This window comes from Rattus norvegicus, chromosome 7 (genome assembly GCF_036323735.1).
Source record: "Rattus norvegicus strain BN/NHsdMcwi chromosome 7, GRCr8, whole genome shotgun sequence".
Classification (NCBI taxonomy): domain Eukaryota; kingdom Metazoa; phylum Chordata; class Mammalia; order Rodentia; family Muridae; genus Rattus; species Rattus norvegicus.
This window is the reverse complement of record NC_086025.1, coordinates 33,872,354-33,896,612: the sequence shown is the minus strand read 5'-3', so window position 1 is coordinate 33,896,612 and position 24,259 is coordinate 33,872,354. Positions and strand designations below refer to the sequence as shown.

The window sequence follows — 24,259 nt, the reverse complement described above, 5'->3', positions numbered from 1 at the left end:
GGAAACTAGAGGCAGGAAGGTAGAGAAAGATGAATCACTTAAGAGTTTTATCAGATTCTGCTAAAGTTTCAGAAGTTTGCCACATGTTCAAAATAGCACTTCCTAACAAAAGCACCGAGTGTTCAGGTGAGTCACTTATCTGGGCCCAAAGCTGTCATTCCAAGCTCCTACTGATTATCTCCTTGTGAGATGGGAGTGGTTTCTCTAAAAGACAATGTCCCAGGGACTCGTGACAACTGTGGTTTAGCAGTGTGTGATCTGTCTATCAGATTGACGGTCACACATGACAGCCCTCTTGCTCAGACAACACATAAGTAGCAACCTTGTACCTCAGGAAAATGCCTATGATAGCCATCTCACTTCGTCCCTTAATGTAAGCACTGTGGCACTGTACACCATGAGAGGCACGAGTACATTGTAAAAAGCTATTTTGAAAGGAAACACATTCATGTGACTTTCATTCCAGTTGGCTGTTTTTTTATCATTAGTTATTAACATCATACTGTGATGAATTTATCATTAAACTTTACAATACAATACAGAAACATAGTATAGAGGTACAATTTCAAACATCTATTTATGATCTTAGAACCCTACTGGGATTCTTATGAAACGGAGAGAAAGTTAACCTAACATTTACCTGCATTTTCTTGCATAGTTTCTTTCAACATATCTGATATAACCACATGTTTGCCCACTGATCATATGTGGGGATGAATTCATAGCGGTCACTTTTATACATTGTTTTTGCAGGGTTAAAGGTTCAGAAACAGCCAGTAAGGAATTCCCAAATATAAGAATGTCTGTGGAAGAGACAAGAACCTTAACTGATGAGCTGAATAGAGGAAATGGTCCTCCTTGAAGCGTTACCATTCAGTTCACAGGGCCTGGTTAGAAACACAAAAGCAAAGGAGACATGAGCTTGCTGTCTCTTCTTTAACAAAGACAGGCACTCTCTCCTTCCCTTGGACATCAGTGGTTCAGGTCTTGGGATAGCTTCTGACTACGTGATCTGTTCTCACTTCTCTCAAGCCTTTAGCTTTCTAGATCTCCACACTTCTTTAAGTGTGTTATGAATCTCTTGCCCTCTAGAACCAATTGTTAAAATATTTTTTCTTCTTAGCTATATGTCTGTCTATCATCTATCTAACTATCATTCATTACTATCTATCTATCATCTATCTATCTATCAATCATCTACTATCTATCTATCTATCTATCTATCTATCTATCTATCTACCATCTCCAAATCATTAACATCTTATTGGTTCTTTTTAAACTCACCTCTTTGTCACAGTAAAAGCTATATTTATGTAACAAAGAGGTCCCAATACTCTATCTGACTCAAGGAAAGTAATAAAATAGAAGCTTTTATTTATTTATTTATTTTTGTACATATTCAGATTACCAAAGTGGATAACTGAAACCATAGTTGTCTTTTACAAAGAAACCCATGGTCATTGACAAAGTAATTCAACTTCTATACTGCCCTCATTTATTGCTCCCCCTTTTTTTTGCATTATTGAAACTGGGTCACCTCTGCCATTGTTCCAGGTCCTGCTAGGTAGGAAAGAGAGGGCAGAGATCATCTTCTCGAGGGCTTAGAAATGCTGCCTGTCATTTTGCTATCTCAGTTATCAGACATCATCAATGTGAGCCCATCCACAACGGAATCTGGATTCATAAAATACCTAAGAACTTCAGGGACCTTACATGACCACTGTGGGCATGGTATGGTTGATCTTAATAATACAGAAATATTTTGAGGAAGGGGACTCAGGAAATAGTAATAAAAAAAACCAGATTGGTCATTTCAAAGTCAATGTCCTTCTGAAGCCAAGGACTAGCGTCAGGAATAGAAGAATAACTCAATGTTCACCACTAGGACACTCCAGGTGAATTTTCTGTATGAATGGCAAGCAGAGAAAGCTTTATCACTCACTGGTTAGGACTGACATTGTCCGAGACTTTGCTTCCTCCGTGTCTCATTTCTAGGAAGAGCAGGTATTGTGTTGCTATTTAGAGCCAGAGTCACTCCATTTGGATATCTTCTCTATAAGTGCCTAGTACAGCTACCCAGTCCAAAATGGGCTCCTGTAACTTTCATTTACCCAGCATCGTTAGTCACGTTTCTGTATTTACAGAGATGGCTCTGTCTGAAAACGGCTCTGGGAATTCCAGCCTCAGTACTTGGGAATCCATGCAGCCATGCCCATCACCCTGAGCGTTTGCCATTTACCTCCAACATTGTCTATGAAGAAACAAGCAAGCCATAACAGGAAACAGCTTTCAATCATTAGCTTCTTAACAGCATGACTCACATGAAAACAGAATAGAAATTCCCAGGGCTGTAAGGGAGGGAAGTAGTTGTTCCTGAACTTTTCAAAATGGGAAATTACAAATTCACCCCCCCACCCTCCCCCCCCTTTTTTTTACAAGATCCTCTGAGGTAAGCAGTGTACTCAATGAGCTGAGGGCAGGACTGAAGGCAGCTTGAGTATTTGAACTGAACGTGAACTTCTGACCCTCTCTAAGCTAGAAGCTGCTCTTCTAGCCATTCTAAAGCTTCCAAGAAACAACACATCTTCAGTGTGCCTGCCTGCCTGTGTCTCTGCTTTCGACTGGTGTTGGATCCCTGTGTGTGTGTGTGTGTGTGTGTGTGTGTGTATCTCCTTTTTTTCTTTTTTCTTTTTTCTTTTTTTGCTCACCATTCCCTTTTTTTCCAATCTCCCACATTTCCTTCTTCATTTTTAAAAAAAAAAAAAAAAAGGCATTCATTTCACACTGGCCTTTGCCTGACCTACCAGCCTTTGAGGAAACTTAACATCCATGTCAGAGAGAGTAAAATCTAAAAGTTCACCCTTCTGTGCCTTGATGTGTTCCCTGATTAAAACATAAAGTTGGATTTATTTCCTTCAGTCCTGCCGCTGTAGTCTCCATTTGAGGGGAAACTTATTACGATGGTTATCCACAGTACCACAAGGCTCCAGTGAATGGCAACATTGTGCAGTGCTCTTATTGAATTGCAAACAGCCTTCTCCAAAATCACGGCCTCCCCCTTATGCAAATCAGATGCTTACATAATGCTATATCCACAGACATGACAAAGGCTCCAGGGATTAAGATGTCCCCTAGCTGCAGTGGTACAGAGCTCCGCTGTCTAGATACTGGAAGTAGAACACTTTGATGTACTCATTGACTCAACACAATGCACCTATGTTTCTAGGGAGAATTTATCCTAAATCTCTTTCCAAGTGATCGGAATGTAGACTGTTTCTGTCCTTTCCCTCGCCCTATTTTGTGTGCCTATGTATTCCTGGCAATATTTTCTATAATTCTTCGACATGATTATTGGAGGGAAAAAACTAGTTCTGGTCACAGTAAGAGGAAACTAACAAGCTAGCAAATCCCCCTCGCTGGCTTTCACAGCTTCACCTTTCCTCATAGTATTGATTGGACAAGAGTGGTGCAGGATCGTTAGTGCAGACAGAATACTGACTCAAGCTATTTTGAATACGGGCCAGATTTGAGTCTGATAGGCTGTGTGCATGGCTATACGTGAAGAAAAATGCATACTTTGCTTACCTGTGTGCCCTTACTAGCTGGCTTCTGAGTCGGAGCTCTGAGGTATGGCATCTATCAAAGACTGGAATATACCACCTCACCCACTGCAGACTCCACACAAAGCCAAGTCAATTTCCTACAAAATTTCCATAACCTTTCTTTTCTCTTTTTTCCTCCCTGGTGTTCACCTGTGCCCCATTTCCTCCTTCCCTTTCTCCCCCTTAAGATTTTCCTCTTTATTCATATTTCCCCTATCTTACTAGACTAAAGACTTTTTTTGGACTATCATTGTATTTTTTTTCCTGTGTCTTAGTATTCAGTGCTGGACTATAAAGGGCTTTCAATAAACACTTATTGAATAAACAACTGGTGCTGACTGTCTAATATTACTTGTGTATTCTCCTAGGAGTCTGCTACAGGCCAGTGCACAGCTGTTTTCTCCTTTGTCACTGTTACCAGCATCTCTCACACTTTGGACATAATGATCATCATTACCATATTGATTGCTTACTCTCCAATCCGTACGTGTCATAATTACTACATTATTTAATTCTATATGACCTCGTTAGTACCCTCATCTGTAAAATGGAAATCATAATAGCACTTTCACAACAATCTTCCTGTAAGGACTGGAATGGCATGCAGAGAGCGTGTGGTGTGTTGCTCGAATACCAAAGAGTCTATGCAAGCTAGTTATTGATATAGTCATATCTTGAAGCCTTATCTAACAGTTGAAAAATATAGGTGAGGGATGGAAGGTCATTGGCTGAAGATCTCTCATCTGATAAGTGTCAGACACTGGAAACAAGTCCTTAATTTTAACTTTATAAATCAAGCAATACTGGTGTCACCTTACCATGACCGGACTCTCAAGCTTCAAGGCTAGTAGTTCTAAGTCAAAGTCAGGGCAGGGTAAAAGAGCAGGGATGGGTCTTCCCTCATAAACAGCCAGAGAAGTGGAACAAAATTCTTTTTAAAAGAGTCAATACCATGAAAGCCTTCATCCCAGGCTGGGAGAAAAGAACACCAATAGGTATATCAGAACTTCACCCGTTTCCTTCCCCTTTCTGCTAGAGACTTCCTATTCCATCTTACGTTTTGTTCTTTGAAATCAAACGTAAAACCTTGAAGGTTTAGTAAATAGAATTTCAACAGTAATGTCAAGATGATGGAATGCGTTCAGAAGCAGAAAATAGCCTACCTTTGTCCTTCGGTTCCTTGTCTTCTTTCCTGCCCGATGGCCTCTGATTTTGCTTAACCATTTGTTTTGCTGTGGGGGGCATATTATAAAGATGATTATAAGATAAATGAAATCCTGAGGATTTGATTAAGCAGTTAAAGGAAGAAACAGGAAATTAGCATTTAAAATATAATAATAATAAAAAAAAGAAACCTTCCACTTAAAATGAAAGTTCACAAAAGGAAATGAATAGAGACGATTGAAACAGATTTCTGGCAGGAAGTATTTAAAGTATACGACATGTCCGTCCACAGAACATGCCACAAAGGCCACATTCCACTGAGTCTCATATCGTTGCTGACAGGACGTACCTCATTTTACAGACAATTGCAAAATACATTCTGCCAATGATGATGTATGATTTCCCATGTGTGCATGTATGCATGTTCGTGCACATATGCATGCATGCATGTGGAGGCTAGCAGTGAAGGTTAAGGGTGTGTTCAGGCTGAACCCTATTTTGAGACATTTCTTGGGGAATCCAAGATTGCTCACCGATTGCCTGGACTTACTGAGCAGTGAGCTCAAGGAAGCCTCCTGTCTCTGTGCCTACTGTGTAAGAGCTGGAGGCATACACTGGTGGCCATGCACACCTTTTTTTTATGTGGATGCTAGGTTTCCAAATTCAGGAGATTGCATTGCAGGTAAATTCTCATCTCCTCAGTCCTGGCACCTGCCTTCATAGCATTTACATTTCTAAACCTCAAATTCTTCAAAGCCTTTTCATAATTATTTAAACATAAATGGTGATAATAGTAGTCTTTTCTCAGAACAGGAAAAATAGAATGCCACAAATTTGTTACTAGTTTCATAAGACACATTTTTATTGTTCCATAATTGCAGAAATTCTGTAGGAACGTTCTTTCCAGTCAGTTTTTAGTTCTAGAGAGACCAGTGACTTGAAATGCTATTTGGTTGATGAGTAATTTCTTTTACACTGTGACTTTGAACAGATATTTCCATTCTTTCCCCTAATTAGCTAGTGTTGCGCTCTCACACAGACATCCTTGTTTCAGGCAAATGCTCATAGTTCAAGGGGTCAAGCTGTGTGTGTATGTGTGCCTGTGTACCTGCAGACCTGTGTCTGCATATGTGTGTGTGTGTGTGATGTATTTATGCACATGTGTTCACACTGTGTTGCTGTAGCTAGAATAAGAGGTTATGGGTCTTCCCTTATGTCTCTCTGCCTTATTGCCTTGAGATACAGTCCATTGCTGAAACAGAAGACCACCTTTAGGCTAGGCTGGCCAGTCAAAGAACTACCTGGATTAGCCAATCTTCAACCACAAATGCTGCAGTTCCAGGAATGTGCAGCCGTGCCCAAATTTTGATGTGTACCCTAGAGATTTCCACGCAGGTTCTCATGCTTCTTATCTAACTGGCACTCATAGTTAAATTTCATTGTATTCATCTTTAAAAGATGTAGAGTTTTCCAGGTAATGCTTGATATAAATAGATGAAGGCAACTTGTTCGTGTAAGATTTTGGCATACATTTGACTAAAATCTGCTTAAGCTTAATATCGCCCAATGAATCTTCATTACCTTATAAACAATCCTTGCAAAACGTGAAATCCCCTTTTATAATGCTGTGCCAGCCTTCCTCAACGATAAAATGAGAACATTTAGACCTGCTGATAGGATTTCTGCAAAGCTGAGATGAATATACTCTAAGAACACAGTCTCTAGGACATGTTGTGCACTGTGCTTGTTAGGGATGATTAATTCTGACCTTAGTCAATACTCAGAAAACATTATGTGTATTTCAGTGCACGCTCCCCAACCTCCTTCTGTCTTGATCTCTATGTCTCTCCCTGTCTCTCCCTGCAGAATTCAAATGTTCCCACCCAGCTCAGAATTGCTTTCCCAATATGTCAGTTTTGTAAGTTCTTTAAGGCTGGACCATGTCCCCTATGAGTGTTGGCTGTCCAAATTCGATGTTTGGTGAACAATGGGGACTCATGCAAATTTTCAGCAAATGGTCAGACTACCTAAGAGTATCTGCATAAATAGAAAATTTGATCAAGACAGTCACACAAAAAGTTGTATTTCTAGCTGGTTCAATTTCTTGAATTAAAGTTTCAAAGCAATGGCTTCCAATGAAATGACTTAGTAAGGATTCAATGAAGACTTACAAAAGTACAAATATAAAAGCTTTCTCAAACACAGATTCCTAGGCTGTGGTCCAGTCATCAAGGGTTAAAGCTTTGGCTAACAGCTACTTAAAACAGACTCCTTGTGGTTTTTCTGGCATGGCTAATAACATATGCTCTAAAACAAGCTTGCCTTTTAGGATGGGGTGAGTTCTACACTTTAGTTACACTTGACTCTTTAGAAGAGGCTTCTAAGTGATCTATTATTTCATTTTTAATTGAGAGCACTCACTCTTTCAATGATTCGGCAAAACTATGTAAATTTATTCCGAGATATTACTATTTAAAAATTCTACCAGTTTAAAAGATTTTTTTTCTTTTCTTCCTAACAATTGCCATTTTATTTTCCCTACCCCAGGCCCTTAAAATCAGTATAAAAGATTTCCATATTTAAAATGTGCCCTTTCTATGAACCACACCAAAATAAAACGACCAAGTGAGTGTAGGTGATTTCTTTCAGTGTAATTGCCTTCTTTTTATATGAATAAACGTGGTCTCGCATGCCTACTTTCCTGGGTCGTCCATATAACAGGCGACAGTGTCAACATTCAGCTACCTTAAATGAATGCCAGCTACTAAGGCACACATAATAAACATTTCTGTTTTCAATAACCATCTTAGAAATGTTACTCTGCTTGCTGTGCATACTAAAATACCTCCCTTCCCACTCTCAAAGATGCCATGTGTTGAAAAGTAGATAAATACCAAGTATTTGTTATGAATGCTGGCAAATGATAAAATATTATGTAGACTGCTTTAAGGGAAATCTAATGAAAAGACCATTTCACACCAAGGTCTTTCCATCTTCAGTGTGCCCTGACCCTCATTCTGAGAAGAAGAAGAAGAAGAAGAAGAAGAAGAAGAAGAAGAAGAAGAAGAAGAAGAAGAAGAAGGAGGAGGAGGAGGAGGAGGAGGAGGAGGAGGAGGAGGAGGAGGAGGAGGAGGAGGAGGAGGGGGAGGGGGAGGGGGAGGGGGAGGGGGAGGGGGAGGGGGAGGGGGAGGGGGAGGGGGAGGGGGAGGGGGAGGGGGAGGAGGAGGAGGAGAAAAAAACAACCTCTGGGTGGTAAAAGAAAAGCCTCATAGTTGAAATGCAGTTAGAAAACTAATTTGGAGGGGGTGCGCGAGAAGATGAGGACATTCTCTTCAAGATTTGGATGTAAGTGATATTTTTCCTCCTTTAACTTTATTGGAGAACTCACAATTACAGTTGACTGTAAATACCTGTTAGTAGTTATGATACTTCAGTGTTATAAGAGCCCATTCTTATGGACAGAAAAGCAAAATATCATTTGTGTAATTTGAAGAGTGCTAAGTGCTTTGGCTTTTCTCTTGTATGTCAATCATCAATCGATAGGAATGTGTCAAAGAGAATGTGGAAGTCCTTCCCTTGAATGTCACTCTCATAGAATAAGTTTCTGGCATCCTGTTTGTTTGAACAGATAAGATGCATATATGCTAGTGTGTGTGCTTGCACATGTGTATGTGTGTGCCTTTGGGTGTACATGGGGTGCAGCCCACATAGAAAGTGTAATGGCTTCCATAAATCTGGAGGAGCCTTTCTGCCAGGATGTAATGGATATAGTCACATCACTGAAGGGAGCAGAGAGATGCTCCTAATTGCCTATCACATTACTTTGGGAGTTAAATGGGTGTTACATTATTCAGGATTAAGGGATACATTTCTGAAGCAGAAGCAAGATGGATGCCTCAGTATCCCTTCATTGGCTCCAACCACTGCTCATTGTTTGCCTTTCTTTTGTTTGTCATTGCCTCCCTGAAGGATACCTTGGGTGCACGATGCTGTTTGCAGGCAATTTTTTTGCCACAAAAAGGGATTAATTTTTTCCTGCCATTTCCATTTTCATCACCAATCTCCAACTGTCATGATAGTGAGCTTTGTTTTTACACGACACTCCACTCTTATTATCGTCTTCATCCCAAGAATGAAAGTCTATAATGAGAGCAAAGCCATAGCTGGCATCTGAGAGCTGTTGTAATTCACTCGCATGACAAAGGCAGTAATGGGAAATGACAGAGGCACAAAATGAATCCTTTCCGATTCCAGCCTCTTGGACAATAATGAAAACAGAAGATGCCACCGACTTTATCCATCTTCATGACACCTATTGTGACAGAATTGAAGGCTGCAGTAACACACCCATCAGAGGCTGCAGCTCCCAGCCTCCCTTCCATTGTATGTGTGCTGAAACTTGGTACCACCATCTCTCCTGCGATTCCAGACATGGCAGGCTCTCGGGAGTTGCAGAATTTCTTTGCTGTCCACGAGGCAAAGACTTTAGAAGCGGAATAAGCACTTTAAAGCCTGGAATTACTTGTTTTGCCCCTTATACAATCAGCTTGACAAAACCTGAAAAGGACGTGGTGGGAAATGGCAGGAAATTATATGAAAACAAAGCCATATTCTGAAGCCCAGATTAAATTCTAGGACTCTCCCGAAATATTCAAATTCAAGGTGTAGATATGAAAGTCACACATTCAAGGTCTTACCCAGACTTGCATGCTTCCCTGACCTCTCCTGCCTCCCTCTGTGCCTTCCCCTCTTCTTTCTCCTCTTCCTGATGTATGGCTATACCATCACACAATATGTAAATAAATAAAGGTAATGCAATCTTCTCATTTCATGGATGAGCAAAGGAAGACAAGACGGGAAGCCACAAACCCACAGCTCAGGAGACAGGGTGGGCACGCGTCATTCATATAATTTTCAATGTGAGGTTTCCAGGTATATGATCTGATTGAAAATACAGGGCAAAGAAGAAGAACAGAATACATGCATGCACACATATTCACCAGCACACATGCATGTACACAGACAATTTAACTTAGTGGAGTTTTCATCCTTAACATTTTAGCCTTTAATCAAGCAAATAAACTGTACTATTTGATGTATTCCTCCAAGAGCTTTTTGTGAAATTCTGATCAGAGTGTGTTGGATAGAAATCTTTAGTCTTTCTTCCTATCATCTACACCTTTTTTACACAGCTCTTAAAAAAATTCTCCCAAAACAAACAAAAATCCAAACAAACAAAAATGAAATAAACAAACAAAAAACAAAAAAGGAGTTAGGACATGACATCATCGTCCTAACTTCTTTTAACCTTAAAGTGGCCCTGAGACTGGGGTGTGTCAGTGAGATTAAAGAGAGGGCTTCCACGCAGAATGTTTTCCTTGGGAATTCTCCATTCTGCTTTTTGTTCCTTTTCCTTCCTGGCCTGTGCTTTAGCTCTTTCCTTATTATTTTTTTTTCAATTCCACAAGAGCCACAGTATCATCGTCATCGCTTTCCTCTTCAAAACCCTCATCTTCTTCGTCTGTGAGAGGAGGAACTGCATCAAGGTTGGTGGCAGGAGTCTTGTCTAAGCCTAAATGGGGCTTCTTAACACTGAAGAGGAAGTTGTATGTTCTTGGGAAGGAAGACACATTTGTTTGTCTGTTTGTTTGCTTGATTGCTTGTTTGCTTTTGTAGCATGTAGCATTCCCTCCCTCTCTCTCTTTCTCTCTCTCTCTCTCTCTCTCTCTCTCTCTCTCTCTTTCTTCGACGTCACTGTTGTGAACCTCTTCGGGGGATATCCCATGTACTTGGTCTGTATCTTTGTTTGAGATGGAAGCTCTCTGCTTGAATACTGCTTTACTGCTTTGAGGGATGGCTCAAATCCTCTTCTCTTTTTCTTCTTCAACTTCTTGCAGGTTCAAAAGTTGGCCAAGCTGCTCTTGTCTTTTATTTCCAGAGGGGATCTGACACAGCACCTTTGGAAGCTCACCCATGAACCATTGCGACCCTTTGCTCCAAGGGGTACCATACTTACAAGGAATACTTTTTTCATTAACGTGACAGAAAGACTGAGAAAAGACAGCTTAAAGAAGAAAGTTTTGCTTTGACTCATGCTTCTGAAATCAAGGTGTGGCTGTTGGCTATGTTTTCCCCAGACCTGAGGTGAATCAGAATAACAAGGTTCAAGAGTATGGCAGTTGAGCATGGTGTCCAGGCAGCAGAGAAAGAAAGTAAGTGGCCAGGATTCTCCCCCACTTTCTTAAAATAGGCCCACTTTCCATAGTCCCACCACTTTCCAACAGTTCATCAATGAGTGATCCACTGACTAAAGAAGTCCCTCACTGTCAAACATTTCTAGACAGCTCCACCTGTGAATGTTGCTTACTTTATGGCCCAAGTCTTCAAATAATTAATATTCACTTCTTCCTTGCTGTTTCCTATAATTATAACTGTCAGGAGCTAAGAAAGGAACATTATAGAATGTCAACATCATCACTCCCTAACGGGGGTACTCTGGCCTGATTCATTTCATGTTAAAGGCAATGTATCCCTTCAATGACTTCTGATAGTTCACCCTCCCCACTGACAGTAATATGAACTGGCTGGAACCTCACCTAAGTCCTTTTAAGAATCTTTAAGTGAGACTACTTGTCTATATCAAAGTATTTCATTTAAAAACACCAATACCAATACCAATACTGATCCTGACATGTCCTCTGCCGGCCTTGTTTATGTCCTGCCATTGTGGCTGCCTCCTGAAAATCCTTGCCCTTCAGGATCATTTAGATAAGGGGGAAGAACATTCACAGTATTAGGAGCACTCAAATCTGGAGGTACTTGTATATATCAGGGGTTAACTGAGACATTTTTGAGTTGACCAGTGTCTAACAGAGGGGACTGGGATTGTGTTAGAGAAATGACATTCATCCACTCCATCTGCTGTGTTAGAACGGCAGCTCCTTGGACAGATCACACCAGACCAGCACAGTTCTACAGGAGAGGTTTATGAGGGGAGAAAAGGATGAAGGGGGCAAAGAAGAAGAAGAAGGGAAGAGAGAGTAGAGAAGTAGAGGCCAGCCATGAGCATGTGGAGGGAGGGGGAAGGGGTGCAGGGGGAAGGGGCAAGGGGACAATGCAGGAGCCAGAAGGAAAGAACAAGAGAGAGAGCAGAGGGGGCAAGCAGCCCCTTTTATAGTTGATCCCAGGTAACTGTGGGGTCGAGCTTAGACAAAAGGCTAAAACCATCCCCATTCTCAACTTTGTTGGCTTGTAGTGATTATTTTCATGTTTCTGAAGAAGAAAAAGATATATAACAATCATATGTTCACTAATTTTATAACACATCCATTATCAATTTATGTTTTTCTACCTCTCTCTCCCTCCCTCCCTCGCTCCCTCCCTTCCTCTCTCTCTCTCTCTCTCTCTCTCTCTCTCTCTCTCTCTCTCTCTCTCTCTCTCTCCCCACCTCTCTTTTATTGCCTTTTAGGAGTGATGACAGCTAGGCCAGTTTTGTCACTTGAGAGTGGATCTGTCATATACCTTTGAGTAAGTATCAATGTACCTTTTTCATTGGCTCAATTTTTAAACTTTAGGTTGCATTCCAAAACCCTTTAAAAAATTACATCCCAAATGATACAATTTTCCTTATTGTGTTAATTTAATTTGTCTTTCTTTGACAACAGGTGAACATAAGAATCATGGAGACAGCCAACAATACAGATGGAGAAGTGTCTTCTGCTATAGGAATTTAACACTTATCAATGAGTAAGTCAAATTCACAATTATAGTATAAAGGGAGAAGTGTGCTGTAGTAGTTTTAAAACAAAGCATAGAGCAGTGTAAGAAGTTAAAGGGCTTCATCTGCCTGATGATTTGTGTAAGACAGAATCCAATATGTATGCATTGAGCAACCATTAGAACTTTAACCCCTTCAGAGCTGGCCATTACTCATGCTCTTGGAAATAACTGTTCTGTAAACATCACCAGGACTATGGATGATGCTTACGATGGATTCATGATTCCAGAAGTAGCTCAGGCTCCAAGATGATTGAAATTTTGTAGGCATACACATCATGTTTGATGTTCCTTGGCCTATTCATAGGGCATTGGGAAGATTATTTACATAAAACCATTCTCCTATGACATAGTTTGATTACTGTGGGGTCAGTGAAGGAAATACTCTGTTAAACAACAGTACTTTTATTGGGGGGGGGAATGCCTTGGATTTGTCAGCACACCTCTGTCACCCATCAACGTAATGACCACCATTCAACTTATATTTGAAACCCGATGAACACAAAGGTTTGTGCAAATGTGAACATGCTATTTCTCATCTTTAGTAGTTTTCTCTTGGCTTATCTGTGACACAAGAGATAAAGTAGCTAGATTCTTGTTTCATAACCTATTTTGATTAGTTACTTTTGTTACAGTGAGAAGCTGGAAAACTCCCCTAAGAAATACAGAACAGGACAAACGAATTGTGAGCGCTGTTCCCTGGCCACTTATGCATCCAGTGGAGGAGCCCTATAGCATATTTATACAAGACTGATTCAGGAGGGGAAATACTGATTCTAGATTCATAAGTCTTTCAATTATAGGTTCCTTTTGACTCCTCCAAGTGACTATGTGAAATAGCCCTGGAAGAAAAAGCCCAGAGCAGACAGAGCTAGCTCACATTCCCTTCCACACACTGTAAAGTTAGAATCTGAGCATGGGAGATACACTAGATGTCACCTGATTATCTTTGCTTAGCAACCAAATAATATTTGAAAAACAAACCAACAGTTGCCCATTGCCAGACTCATCCCATGTAAGAAATTAGTACCTGTAAAACTTCCAGATATTTGACTGGAGCTCAAGCATACATTCTTCAAAGCTCACCATGGAAAATAAAAAGATAGGAGTCACCTCTGATGTAACTGTTGTGCTGTCAGCTTCTCTATGGAAGCTGTTCCCACAGTTCTCCATCACAAGCCTTTGGAAAAGAGATGGGTTTGTGTAACTCATTGCCGTAAAAAATGCATGTTATAGCTTAGAAAATATTGAATATTTTTCTGTTCCCATGAGCAGCAATGTGAAATGTATGTCAACTTAAACTGTTATTGATATGTTCTATAGTCATTAAAATTACTATGTTTAGTATTCAAGAATATGAAAGAATATAGACTAAACACATAGAAGAAACATCGGGCCCTTCTTTCTAAACCGATTTTTGAGTGAAATAAAACATCTGTAAGAAAAATTCATATTCTTGCTTGATATCTATGTCTTCTACTTGTAGTATGAAAGATTTGAATGAAGACATACTTTTGATAAATTAATTGTATTCTCAGTGATTAAGCCATTGATGAGATTTCAAAGGACAGTTAGAAAATTCAATGCCCGGTAAAGTAGTGAAGCCATGGCTAGTGCTTTGTCTTCTTACTAGAGTAAATGCATTGTTCCTGGTATTCCATTTGCTATAAGGATTGAGGCTGAAGGAAAATGCAGAAACTTGTTTGCAATTACTCTCCCTGACATTCATGCGAATTATAATTAAATGGTTTGAATTGTACAGGTGCTAAAAAGAAGCAGATTGCAAAAGAAGCAAGTCATAATGTCAGAAAACTCAGTTTGGTATTAACATGTTATGATTTTAATTATGACATTACAGAGCTATAATGCCAGGTCTGTTTCTAAGGAGAAGGAGGTTATAAAAGGAGGTTGTCAAAAAAATCTTCATCAGAGAGATGTTTTAGCATCAATTTCGTAAAAGAAATTTACTATTGAATTATAAAGGTAACACAACTACAACCAGGAAAACATGTAAAAGGGTGAAAAGAAAAATAATTGCATATTATTCTAAGCATCAAATCACCATCGGTAGCGTTTCGTTAGAATCCCTTCTGAGTTTCCTTCATATGCTTTAACTATTTTGTTTACAATTCTAATGTATGCAGACCACAGTTTTGTGCTTAGTCTTTTTATATCATGCTATGGGGTATATTTAATAGAGTTTTATATTTTAAAATGAGCCCAGTTGGTATCCTAGGGTAATTACTTGGTAACAGAGTACAGTCAGCATGGCATAAGCCTCCAAGGTGGTCCAGAGGTAATTCCATGTTGCTCTGAGGTTTGAACCTGCTAGGTCATTTTCATCCCTTGGAAATATTGCATGAGAAATCCTTTGCTCTATGCTGAATACTAAGCGCAAGACAAAGTCTCCATCAATTAAGGGTTGGAAAGAAGCCAGACCTAAACCACCGGGGTTCGAAATTTTGCATCTCGGCTTCAACAAGGAGGGCTGGATAAAGAGAGCAGATGATACAGGACACCTTAATTGGTGCCCATGGAGGCCAAAGGAGGTCATTTGAATCATGGAGATGAAAGCACTTCTTTCAAGGACACCTGAAGGCATGTTATGAAACCAAATGCTGCAATAAAATTAAAATGACTCAGAAAACTAACTGTAATGCATGAAACATAAGTGAGTATGGCTTGGTCTAACAGCACAGAGGAGGGATGAAAACTCCCAGAGCAACCGTGTTCTTGAGAGAAAAGTGGGAGTATGCAGTCAATCTCATGTCCATATGAGTAGCAGTGATACATCAGGCTTAGTGAGAACGATCATCTGTAATATAAACTATACTCAAGTAATTTTCTTTCTAAGAAAAGGGGTCAAAGTTCATGAGAAGTTTTATAAGGACTGAAACACTCCAAAGGTGCCAAATTGCTCCATTCATCATCCAGAAGCCACCAGAAATTAATGATTAAGGAGCCATGGGATTCCCCACTGCTTAGAATGCTAGAGTCCCCATGATCCAAGGGCATAGGAAAAGGCACATAATCTCTACAGAATAGATTGAGAATTCACATCATAATTCAAATCTTATGAACTCTTTGACCCTATAATGACACCTTTTTGAACATCTTTTCCCCTGTCTCAGTGGCTGCCCTGTAAGATTTCATGTCTTGGTAGTTTATTATATTCCTTCACTAGGGTTTAAAGTTGATTTACCCTAAGAAGAATGTGTACATTTTCTTGAATTTGTGGCTCGATATTAGTATTGCATCTGGAATATTCTGTTCCAGTATTTCTGTAGCAATTGCTTCACTCAGGAACCATTTCTGGGACCCTGACGCCTGCCTTTTGTTTGCTTCTTAGGAATTTTTATCGGCGTCTTTTCTCTGGTGCCTTATGATAGATACTTTCCCTTGGCCCTTCATCTAAGTTACCTATTCTCATATTCTTTAACTTTTTAATCTGTTACTAAGCTAGTATTAATTCTTAATTAGCTCCTAATTGTCTGAGTGTTTTCTATTTCGTTCTGTGTGTATGTTGGGGGGATGCTGGGGGGTGACTGCTGTCTCATTAAGTGTCTGTTAAAATCCTATTCTTTCCTGGGTTTTCTGGAACCATATCAATGACTGTGTCTGGATTTCTGGAACTATATTAACTATATACTTATTCTGCAGTCCCCGGTGATCAGCATCTGACTTAGCTCTGGATTGGTTTCAATTGTCTATTTTGTTCAATTGGTCCTTCACTTTGGAATAACTTTAATTGTTAATTTGATAATCAGTATTGAAAGGTCTGCTATCTGTGGTTAATGTTATCTTCTTCTAATTGTAGATGGGAGGGAGAATATTAGACAATTACCTTTGTCCTTATCTCAGATTATTTGGGTTTATACAGAGGCTGTGATGTCTTCATGTGCCTTTAATGTTTTGGAGTGGCCCTTCTGAGAACTTCAGAGTTGGTACACCTTGAGTTCTAATCTCTTTCCATAGCTGTGGAAAGATGTTGAAGCTTGTCAGCTCCATTTCTTCCCACTGTTAATTTCTGTTCTTTCTGTCACTTCTGTAGATAGGAGTCCATCAGTATCCATGAGAAGGACTAGTCAGAGATTTGCAAGACTTCTTCATGCCGCCCCTTCTTCGTCCTATTACCTTATAATTTGCAACTTCTATGCCTATCCCAGACTCTGACAGCTTACTCCTTGTGTCCCTGACATCTCCGTGTTCTCTATGGGCTCTATTTTCTTATAAGCCACTATATTTTTAAGTACTTTTATAGTGGGCTGTAACCATCCCTCCTGTAGTAACTATTGTTGACTATATTCCATAGTCTTCCATATTTGGTATTCCTCATGGTACAATCTACTCATTTTTTTATTAACTTGAGTATTTCTTATATACATTTCCAGTGTTATTCCCTTTCCCGGTTTCCGGGCAAACATCCCCCTCCCCCCTCCCCTTCCTTATGGGTGTTCCCCTCCCCATCCTCCCCCCATTGCCGCCCTCCTTCCAACAGTCTAGTTCACTGGGGGTTCAGTCTTAGCAGGACCCAGGGCTTCCCCTTCCACTGGTGCTCTTACTAGGATATTCATTGCTACCTATGAGGTCAGAGTCCAGGGTCAGCCCATGTATAGTCTTTAGGTAGTGGCTTAGTCCCTGGAAGCTCTAGTTGCTTGGCATTGTTGTTCATATGGGGTCTCGAGCCCCTTCAAGCTCTTCCAGTTCTTTCTCTGATTCCTTCAACGGGGGTCCTGTTCTCAGTTCAGTGGTTTGCTGCTGGCATTCGCCTCTGTATTTGCAATTTACTCATTTTAGTAACTGCAATGGTGTGACAGCTCATTCAGTAATGTGACATCATCAAAATGGGGATTGGAACTCTAGTTCTAGAACAGAAATTAATCAAAGAAAACAATTAAAGATGCAGCAAGATTTCCATACATGGATAATCTACAAAAGCAACAATTCAAAGCCATCAGTGAGAAATTGAAAGTGGCCTATAGATCTGCTAATACTCCATTACTTAAATAAATTATGATTGATCCACTGTGGATCAGTAATGTTCTCAGCATTAAAGTCCCAGATGAGACCATAAATTGCCAATGTTATCAAGCTGAGTGTCTGTGTGTTTTCTATATCAAAATTTATCTCACATGTTCACACATATAAAGGTCAAGAGTTGGATTGACATTGGCCTTAATTATCCCCAGCATCCCAATACACGCCTACTTGAGTTTACCTTAAGCGACACAGAGCACATAGAAGGATGGTCAATGCCTGCCCAAACTCAGAAAGAACCACAGTAATAGGTCTAGGTGACCACATTTCTTGGGATAGCTTGAAAAATCAGAACTGCATCCATAGGACACTACCATTAACATCTCATGGAAGAGGTGTTGTCTTTGGTTCCCCTCATAATACCAATATGTGATCTGGGATGCTACTACTAGAAACGGTACCACAGCTGCTTTAGAAAAAGGAAAAGCTGCTTTGATCACTGTGGAAACTTGTTCCTGAGAGATTCTGTAATTGTTCCTTAATCACTATGACTCATTTCTGAAACAGAGGAATCTTTCTAACACCATAATGGGAGAGCCAATCTCATTTCCATGGGTGTCAACAATCCTCTGTGTGATTCAGGGTTATGTGCATATAAATTATTTAGTGTTTGCTCCAATGAGCCACCTGAGACCAGGACTTTAAGGATGCGCGTCCTCAGTGTTCTGCTCCTCTGTCCTGCCTGCTTGAAGGACTACTTCCTGCCTTGCTCCTATCTGAACATGATTCCACATTTAACTTAATCTTCTCAACTCCTACATTTTCAGGTCAAGCTAAATGCAAGCAAGGGAACCTCCACTTGGTCCAGGCTCATGGTCTTTAATTTGGTGAATGCACTTACTTTTTTTTCCTGCAATATTTAGCCATTTTCTGGTGGAAAATTTGCATTTCCCTTTATGATAGTCATAATGTTAATGGCCCTTTCTGAATACTTTGGATATTTTATTTGTTTACTATGACATGGCCTCAAGCATGTAGAATAATAATTCATGTGCTGTCATGTGACTTTCTTAGAAGAAAACGACAGCCATCTCTGTTATTTTTAAACTACTAAATTAGTTAATAAGTGTTTATTGACTTGACGGATAGTTATAACAATACTAAATTACTCTCTGGAGAGTAAGTCCAAACAGAAATTCATTTATGCCTTTCATTGAAATTTTAGGTAATCTATCACTGAATCATAGATTTTTCTTTTACTCACATCCATCGTTTCGAGGAAAAGGAGACTTCCCTTTTAATATTCTCCTTGCTGGGTGCCATCGAGCAGTGAGATTGTTGGTACAAGTCAAATACAACATTCCTGTACATAGAACATATGAGCACTTCAAAGAGTCTGCATTGTGGGTTTTCATCTTTCCTCTATCTCCATAAGCACTAACTTGGGCCCCTGTGCAGTAATCTTAACCCTGTGCACTTGGTATTGGCCTGCAGTTTAATGAGAGCCGTAGGAGGCCTGCCATCAGCAAACCAAGAGAAATCAGATACAGTCTTAAAATCCCATTTTCTCAGAATTTAGATGAAATCACATTTATGAAATTACAGCAATTGGATATTTGCTGTGTAGAAAGAACTCATCCTTCTAACGAGATGTCTGATTGAAATCTCTGCAGAAATCATAGCTTAGCCATCGGCTGCAGTAGCAAACATACTTGAGGGGAGTGTCCCTTGTGCCTCCTGAAAGAAGCTGAACAAGAAGTGGAGCAAATCTCTTTAATTTCTAATTCACCAAAGTTGTTCTACTTCCGTCAGCATTTGATATGGCCAGACTTTAAATTCGGTCTTTTTGTTAGGTTGATAGTTAATTCCTTTTTCTTTTGAAATTTTATAACAAATCAGTTATATACTTCTCTTTCATGAAAAAAAAATTGTTGGGACTGTGCCTGGGAGTACATTTAATTTTAATACCATTGTAAATAAACCAGTACACCACAAATCAGAGAAGCCAATGTCATGATTCTTTCTGAAGCCATAGGTCTGGGAACATTGGCTATAGGCATATGTGAAGTCCAAAGCCCAAGGTGCACAGAGTTCTTACGTTCACAGACAAAAAGGACACAAAACATAGTTAAAGCAGTTGCCTTTACAATATTTCTGCTATTTTGAATTTTATTTATCTTTCTATTCAGTTGAGTGGTATCTTATCCACATCGAGATGAGCCATCTCTGAGTTTCTCCACTCAAACTTGCATACTAATTTCCTCCCAAAATATCTCCCACTCACACTCAGTAAGTATTAATGGTTTATTAGGTATCTGTTTATTTAATAATCAAGTTGGAATCATCTTCACAAGATCAAGTTTCCAAGCTATGAACAAGGTATATATATTCTTTCACCTATTTATCTGGTCTTTAACTGTTCTCACTATATTGTAATTTTCAGTGAAAATCTGGATGTTGTTCTTGTTTCAATATATAGTTTAACTCATGTGGTGAACACTTGGTTTTTGAAATGGTTAATTTTTTGATTGTTGGCTTGACACGATCTAGAATCATCTGAGAAGGGTAAAAATGAATTATTGCCCAGAAGAAGTTGGCCTACGGACATGTCTGCTGGAGGATAATCCTGATTATATTCATTGCTGTGGGAGGACCCACTTACTGTGAGTAGCACCACTTTTGGGTCTAGGGATCCAGAAAGACTAAAGAGAAGAAAACTGGCTGAGTACCGGCATGTGCACATACATGGCTCTTTATTTCTTGAAAATGGATATAACGTTGACAGTTGTCTCAAGCTCCTGCCGCTGTGACTTCCCCCACAGTGATTGACTGTGACCTAGAACACTGAGTCAGAACTAATTTCTAATCCCTTCAATTATAGTTGTCAAGTTATTTTATTATGGTAGTCAGCGAAGAAGTTAAGACAATCCTTTACTTTAGATCATAAGAGTTTCAACATCCCCACTGAGGAAAGTGGGTCACTGGGCCATAATGTCACGGAAGAGCGTTGTCCTCAACCTTCCTTCTTGCTTTCCTTGATTTCTGGCTGTTGTCAAGTAAGCAACTTTCCTTCTCCATCCCCTCTGTCATGTTACTCTGACTCACCATAGCCAACAATAATGACTCCAGTTGACAGTGGGCTCTAATTTCTGAAACTAGGAGCCAAAAATCATCTTTCAAGCTTTTAAGTTTTTTTCCAAGTAATTTTGTCAAGGTTATGAAAACTTGAGTAACATACACTTTTCAGTTAAAAGTTATAATTGGAATAATAGATTAAGTTTTATTGTACAAGTTTAATTAAAATTTCTACAGAAAGGAAATATTCATGCATATTTCCAAATCTATCATACTTATACAATATTCAAAGAGATAAGAACCAGAATATAAACTACATTCCTAGATGTATGCATCATCACTCATTCCAAATATTCAAAAGGGCACTGTCTTCTTTGTCTAAAGCTTACAGAGATGAAGCTATATAGTGTTTACCTTGTTGTACATGCCTACTTTCTCTTAGCTTATTTGTACTTCTATTGTTTTCTAAGTCTCACTAAAATATAGTATTTAAAAAATTATACCATAATTCATTAGTCTCAATGACTATTAGAGATATTGACTTATCCTTTAAATTTACCACTAAAAATAATGTTGCTATGAACATTTATTTTATAAAAAAATTTTAAACATCAAACACATAATGTGCACATGTATCTTTAGTGTCTTGAGATCTCTATGACCTCCCTAATTTGATTTTAGAGCTTGAGAATGCTCAACGCTATACTCCTACATCTGTGAAGGCATGAACACTTTCCAGCCAACATTAAAGTTTCCAGTGCCATATGCACCCCCATGAATCTAAAACCCCAATTTTCATCATATTACTATATGGTACTTAATACTGCTTCATAGTCTTATGCTAACTCTTTCAGATTCAACAAATATTTGCAGGAGGTAAAAATCTTAAACCTAATTCTTGTCTATCATCTATGCTTAAGTCCATCTTCTTTAATCTCAAACAAGAGTTTTAATAACTGTTCATATTTCTAAACCCTTAGGAAGAGTATCTCCTTCATTTTCATAGGCTGTGCTGACATAGAAGATTGCCTTGAACTTTTTAGACTATAATTTCTAAAAACAAAACCTGTCCTAAAGCACTAAAGAGTTTTTTTTTTACCAGCAGGACAAGTTTTCCCTGAAAATAACTCTGTTGTTACATTTTCCATGCATTCAAACATATTTCAGCTTTTCATTTTTTCAGCTCCTGTTTGAAGAGTCCTTGTTTTCACATGTACCCACTGCAAATCTCTTAAGTATACAAGATTTTATACGTCCTATGAAGAGATGTAATGAGCAGAGAAAAGTTATAAAATCTGACCCTAAAATTGTAAAGCATTAAGGCTTTGTATAGATGATTCTAAAAAGATCTAAGTATTCTTGGACAAGATGAAATATATCACCCAGTCATCATTTATATGAAGTTCATATGGTTGCAGAATAAGAATCATGAACATGCCTCTGTTCAGGCTTGAGTGAGACAGAGAGAAAAGTTTTCTCCTACTGTTTATATAGAACATCATATGATGATGATGGAAAGAGCTCTATGTCTATTTCTGTATTTAATCAAAATTCTGGTCCTGCATTATATCCTGAGGTATTCACGTTTTTTTTTTAAACTAGGAAATGTTGTTTAAAGACAGCAATGAAAGCACTTATTTTCCCAGAGGAGTTAAGAGTTAGCCTTAAAGCAGGTCAATGAAGGGTGTGAAAGAGCTCAGAAATAAGAGGAACAAAGACCATTTGTGAGTCCTGTGAAACACCGCTAGGTAACTGATGGGATGGAAGAGGTCAAGGTGAGATCTCAGTCATATCTATTGATTCTGTTGCCATACTAGGATGTTTATATCTGCTCTATTACCCTGAGCTGAGCTAGTGAGCTGGAATACATGTTAACTCTGATACAGATGGACAACTGTCATCAAAACAGTGATCACCTCCAGTGAGATCAGGAATTCTGTCTGATTCTGCTCACAACTAAGTGACCTGTGATGGCTCATGTACAACACCCCCCCCCAAATGAAAACCTAGAGAAAAGAAAGACAGTGGGAAAGGTATATTTGTGTTTAAAAGTTTCATGAATATTTAAGCATTTGCACTAAGACTGGCCTGTAGAAGGACCAAAAAAAAAAAAAAAAGAAAATCAAAGTATTATAGACTATATTGTGGTAACACATTCAGCCAAGTTACATGAATTTGCTTACATTTAATGTTACATGCATCTAAAAAATAAGCTCCCCCTCAAAAAAATAAACATGCACTATCACATCCAACATTCTAGGATATATTTCTGGTCATAACCATACAATGATAAATTATAAAATAAAAGCAATATTTCAGAATATATTTTCCATTTTCAGACTTTGAGACATGGGATTCTTAAGTCTCATGATTGATGGCTCTATGCTCACTCAAAAGCTCGGCAGCTCCCCTCTTCTCTATATTCCCCTCCAACCCCTGACTTTGCCAACATACAGGCACATAGCTCTACCTGAATAGCCTACCACTGTGATCTAGAGAAATTATATGTCTTGCTACATCACCGAGTAACAGTGTAAAACATGCTTCTAGATTTCCAGGAGATATTTAAACTCTGCCACCTGGACATTCGGTCTGTAAGAATCTTCTCTGGTCTTTAATCAGCAACACAAATGCCTTGGGCACTTGGCAAAGGACTCCACAGATTGACTGCAAATAACATGTCTTGTCAAAATTTTACCTCAACGTGGGATAATTTAAAGGGACAAGCTAACTATCTAGTATTGCATTTTCTCTGAGCTATAACTTACGTTAAGAAATATAATCAGAAAACACTACTGACCAGTGTCATTCATTCTCCTAGAGTTAAATTTGTGCTAAAGGTATATATTAAAAAGTAAATTGATCTTTCCAAAGACATTTTTAGATGTACTGACTTAAACTATTTAAATATTTTAGTAAAAGAACTTTGCTTTCAGATATTGTCCAACTATGATGTAAAAAAAGTTTTTCATAATCATGCATGAAAAAAATTTATCTTGGACAAACATGGGAGTCTTTCTAAAGGATGCTATTACCTGGTGCACAATGAAATTATACAATCTTATTCCCTTTTCTGTTTGGCTGTTAGGAAGCCTCAGACACTAACTTATTCCTTCATCTGTATTTATTAGAATTTACCTCTTTGATAATAAACAACAAAAACAAGAGCCTGCTCAGTTCAGGAGTGACAAACACTGAATGCAGTCTAGGCAAGGTTCCAGTGCAGCTCAGCTGGGGATAAGGAAAAGGCTTATCCCCGAGAGGGAAAAGGCTAGGAAGATAGTTTCTCCAGAGGTTCCTCAAGGAAGAGCTAAAAACATGTAAAGATGAAAACTTTTAGAGCTGCAATTTATTATTATTATCATCATCATTATTATTATTATTATTATTATTATTATTATTATGTGGTAGAAGAGATTCACATTTTAGAATTTTTTGTTGTTGTTTTGAGGAGAAGGGAAATGTATTCATGAAGGAGTGAGTGACCCCTCTAGAAAAATTATCAAATGGCCTGGTTGTTATTAGTCAGAGACATATGTATGGTTGAAGGGTGGCCTAAAATGCAAGATGAATTTTTCTGTTTAGGGTGCGTGGCTTTGAGAGAGAAGATAAAACATTTTATTGCTTTTGTTATTTTAATGGAAAGATTAATTATGTATTATATT

General features: G+C 38.8%; 1 pseudogene; it reads right to left on the bottom strand.

Moving 5' to 3' along the window:
• Window positions 1-9,853: 9,853 nt before the first annotated feature.
• On the bottom strand, window positions 9,854-10,748 carry Cwc15-ps2 (CWC15 spliceosome-associated protein, pseudogene 2; annotated as a pseudogene).
• Window positions 10,749-24,259: the final 13,511 nt, after the last annotated feature.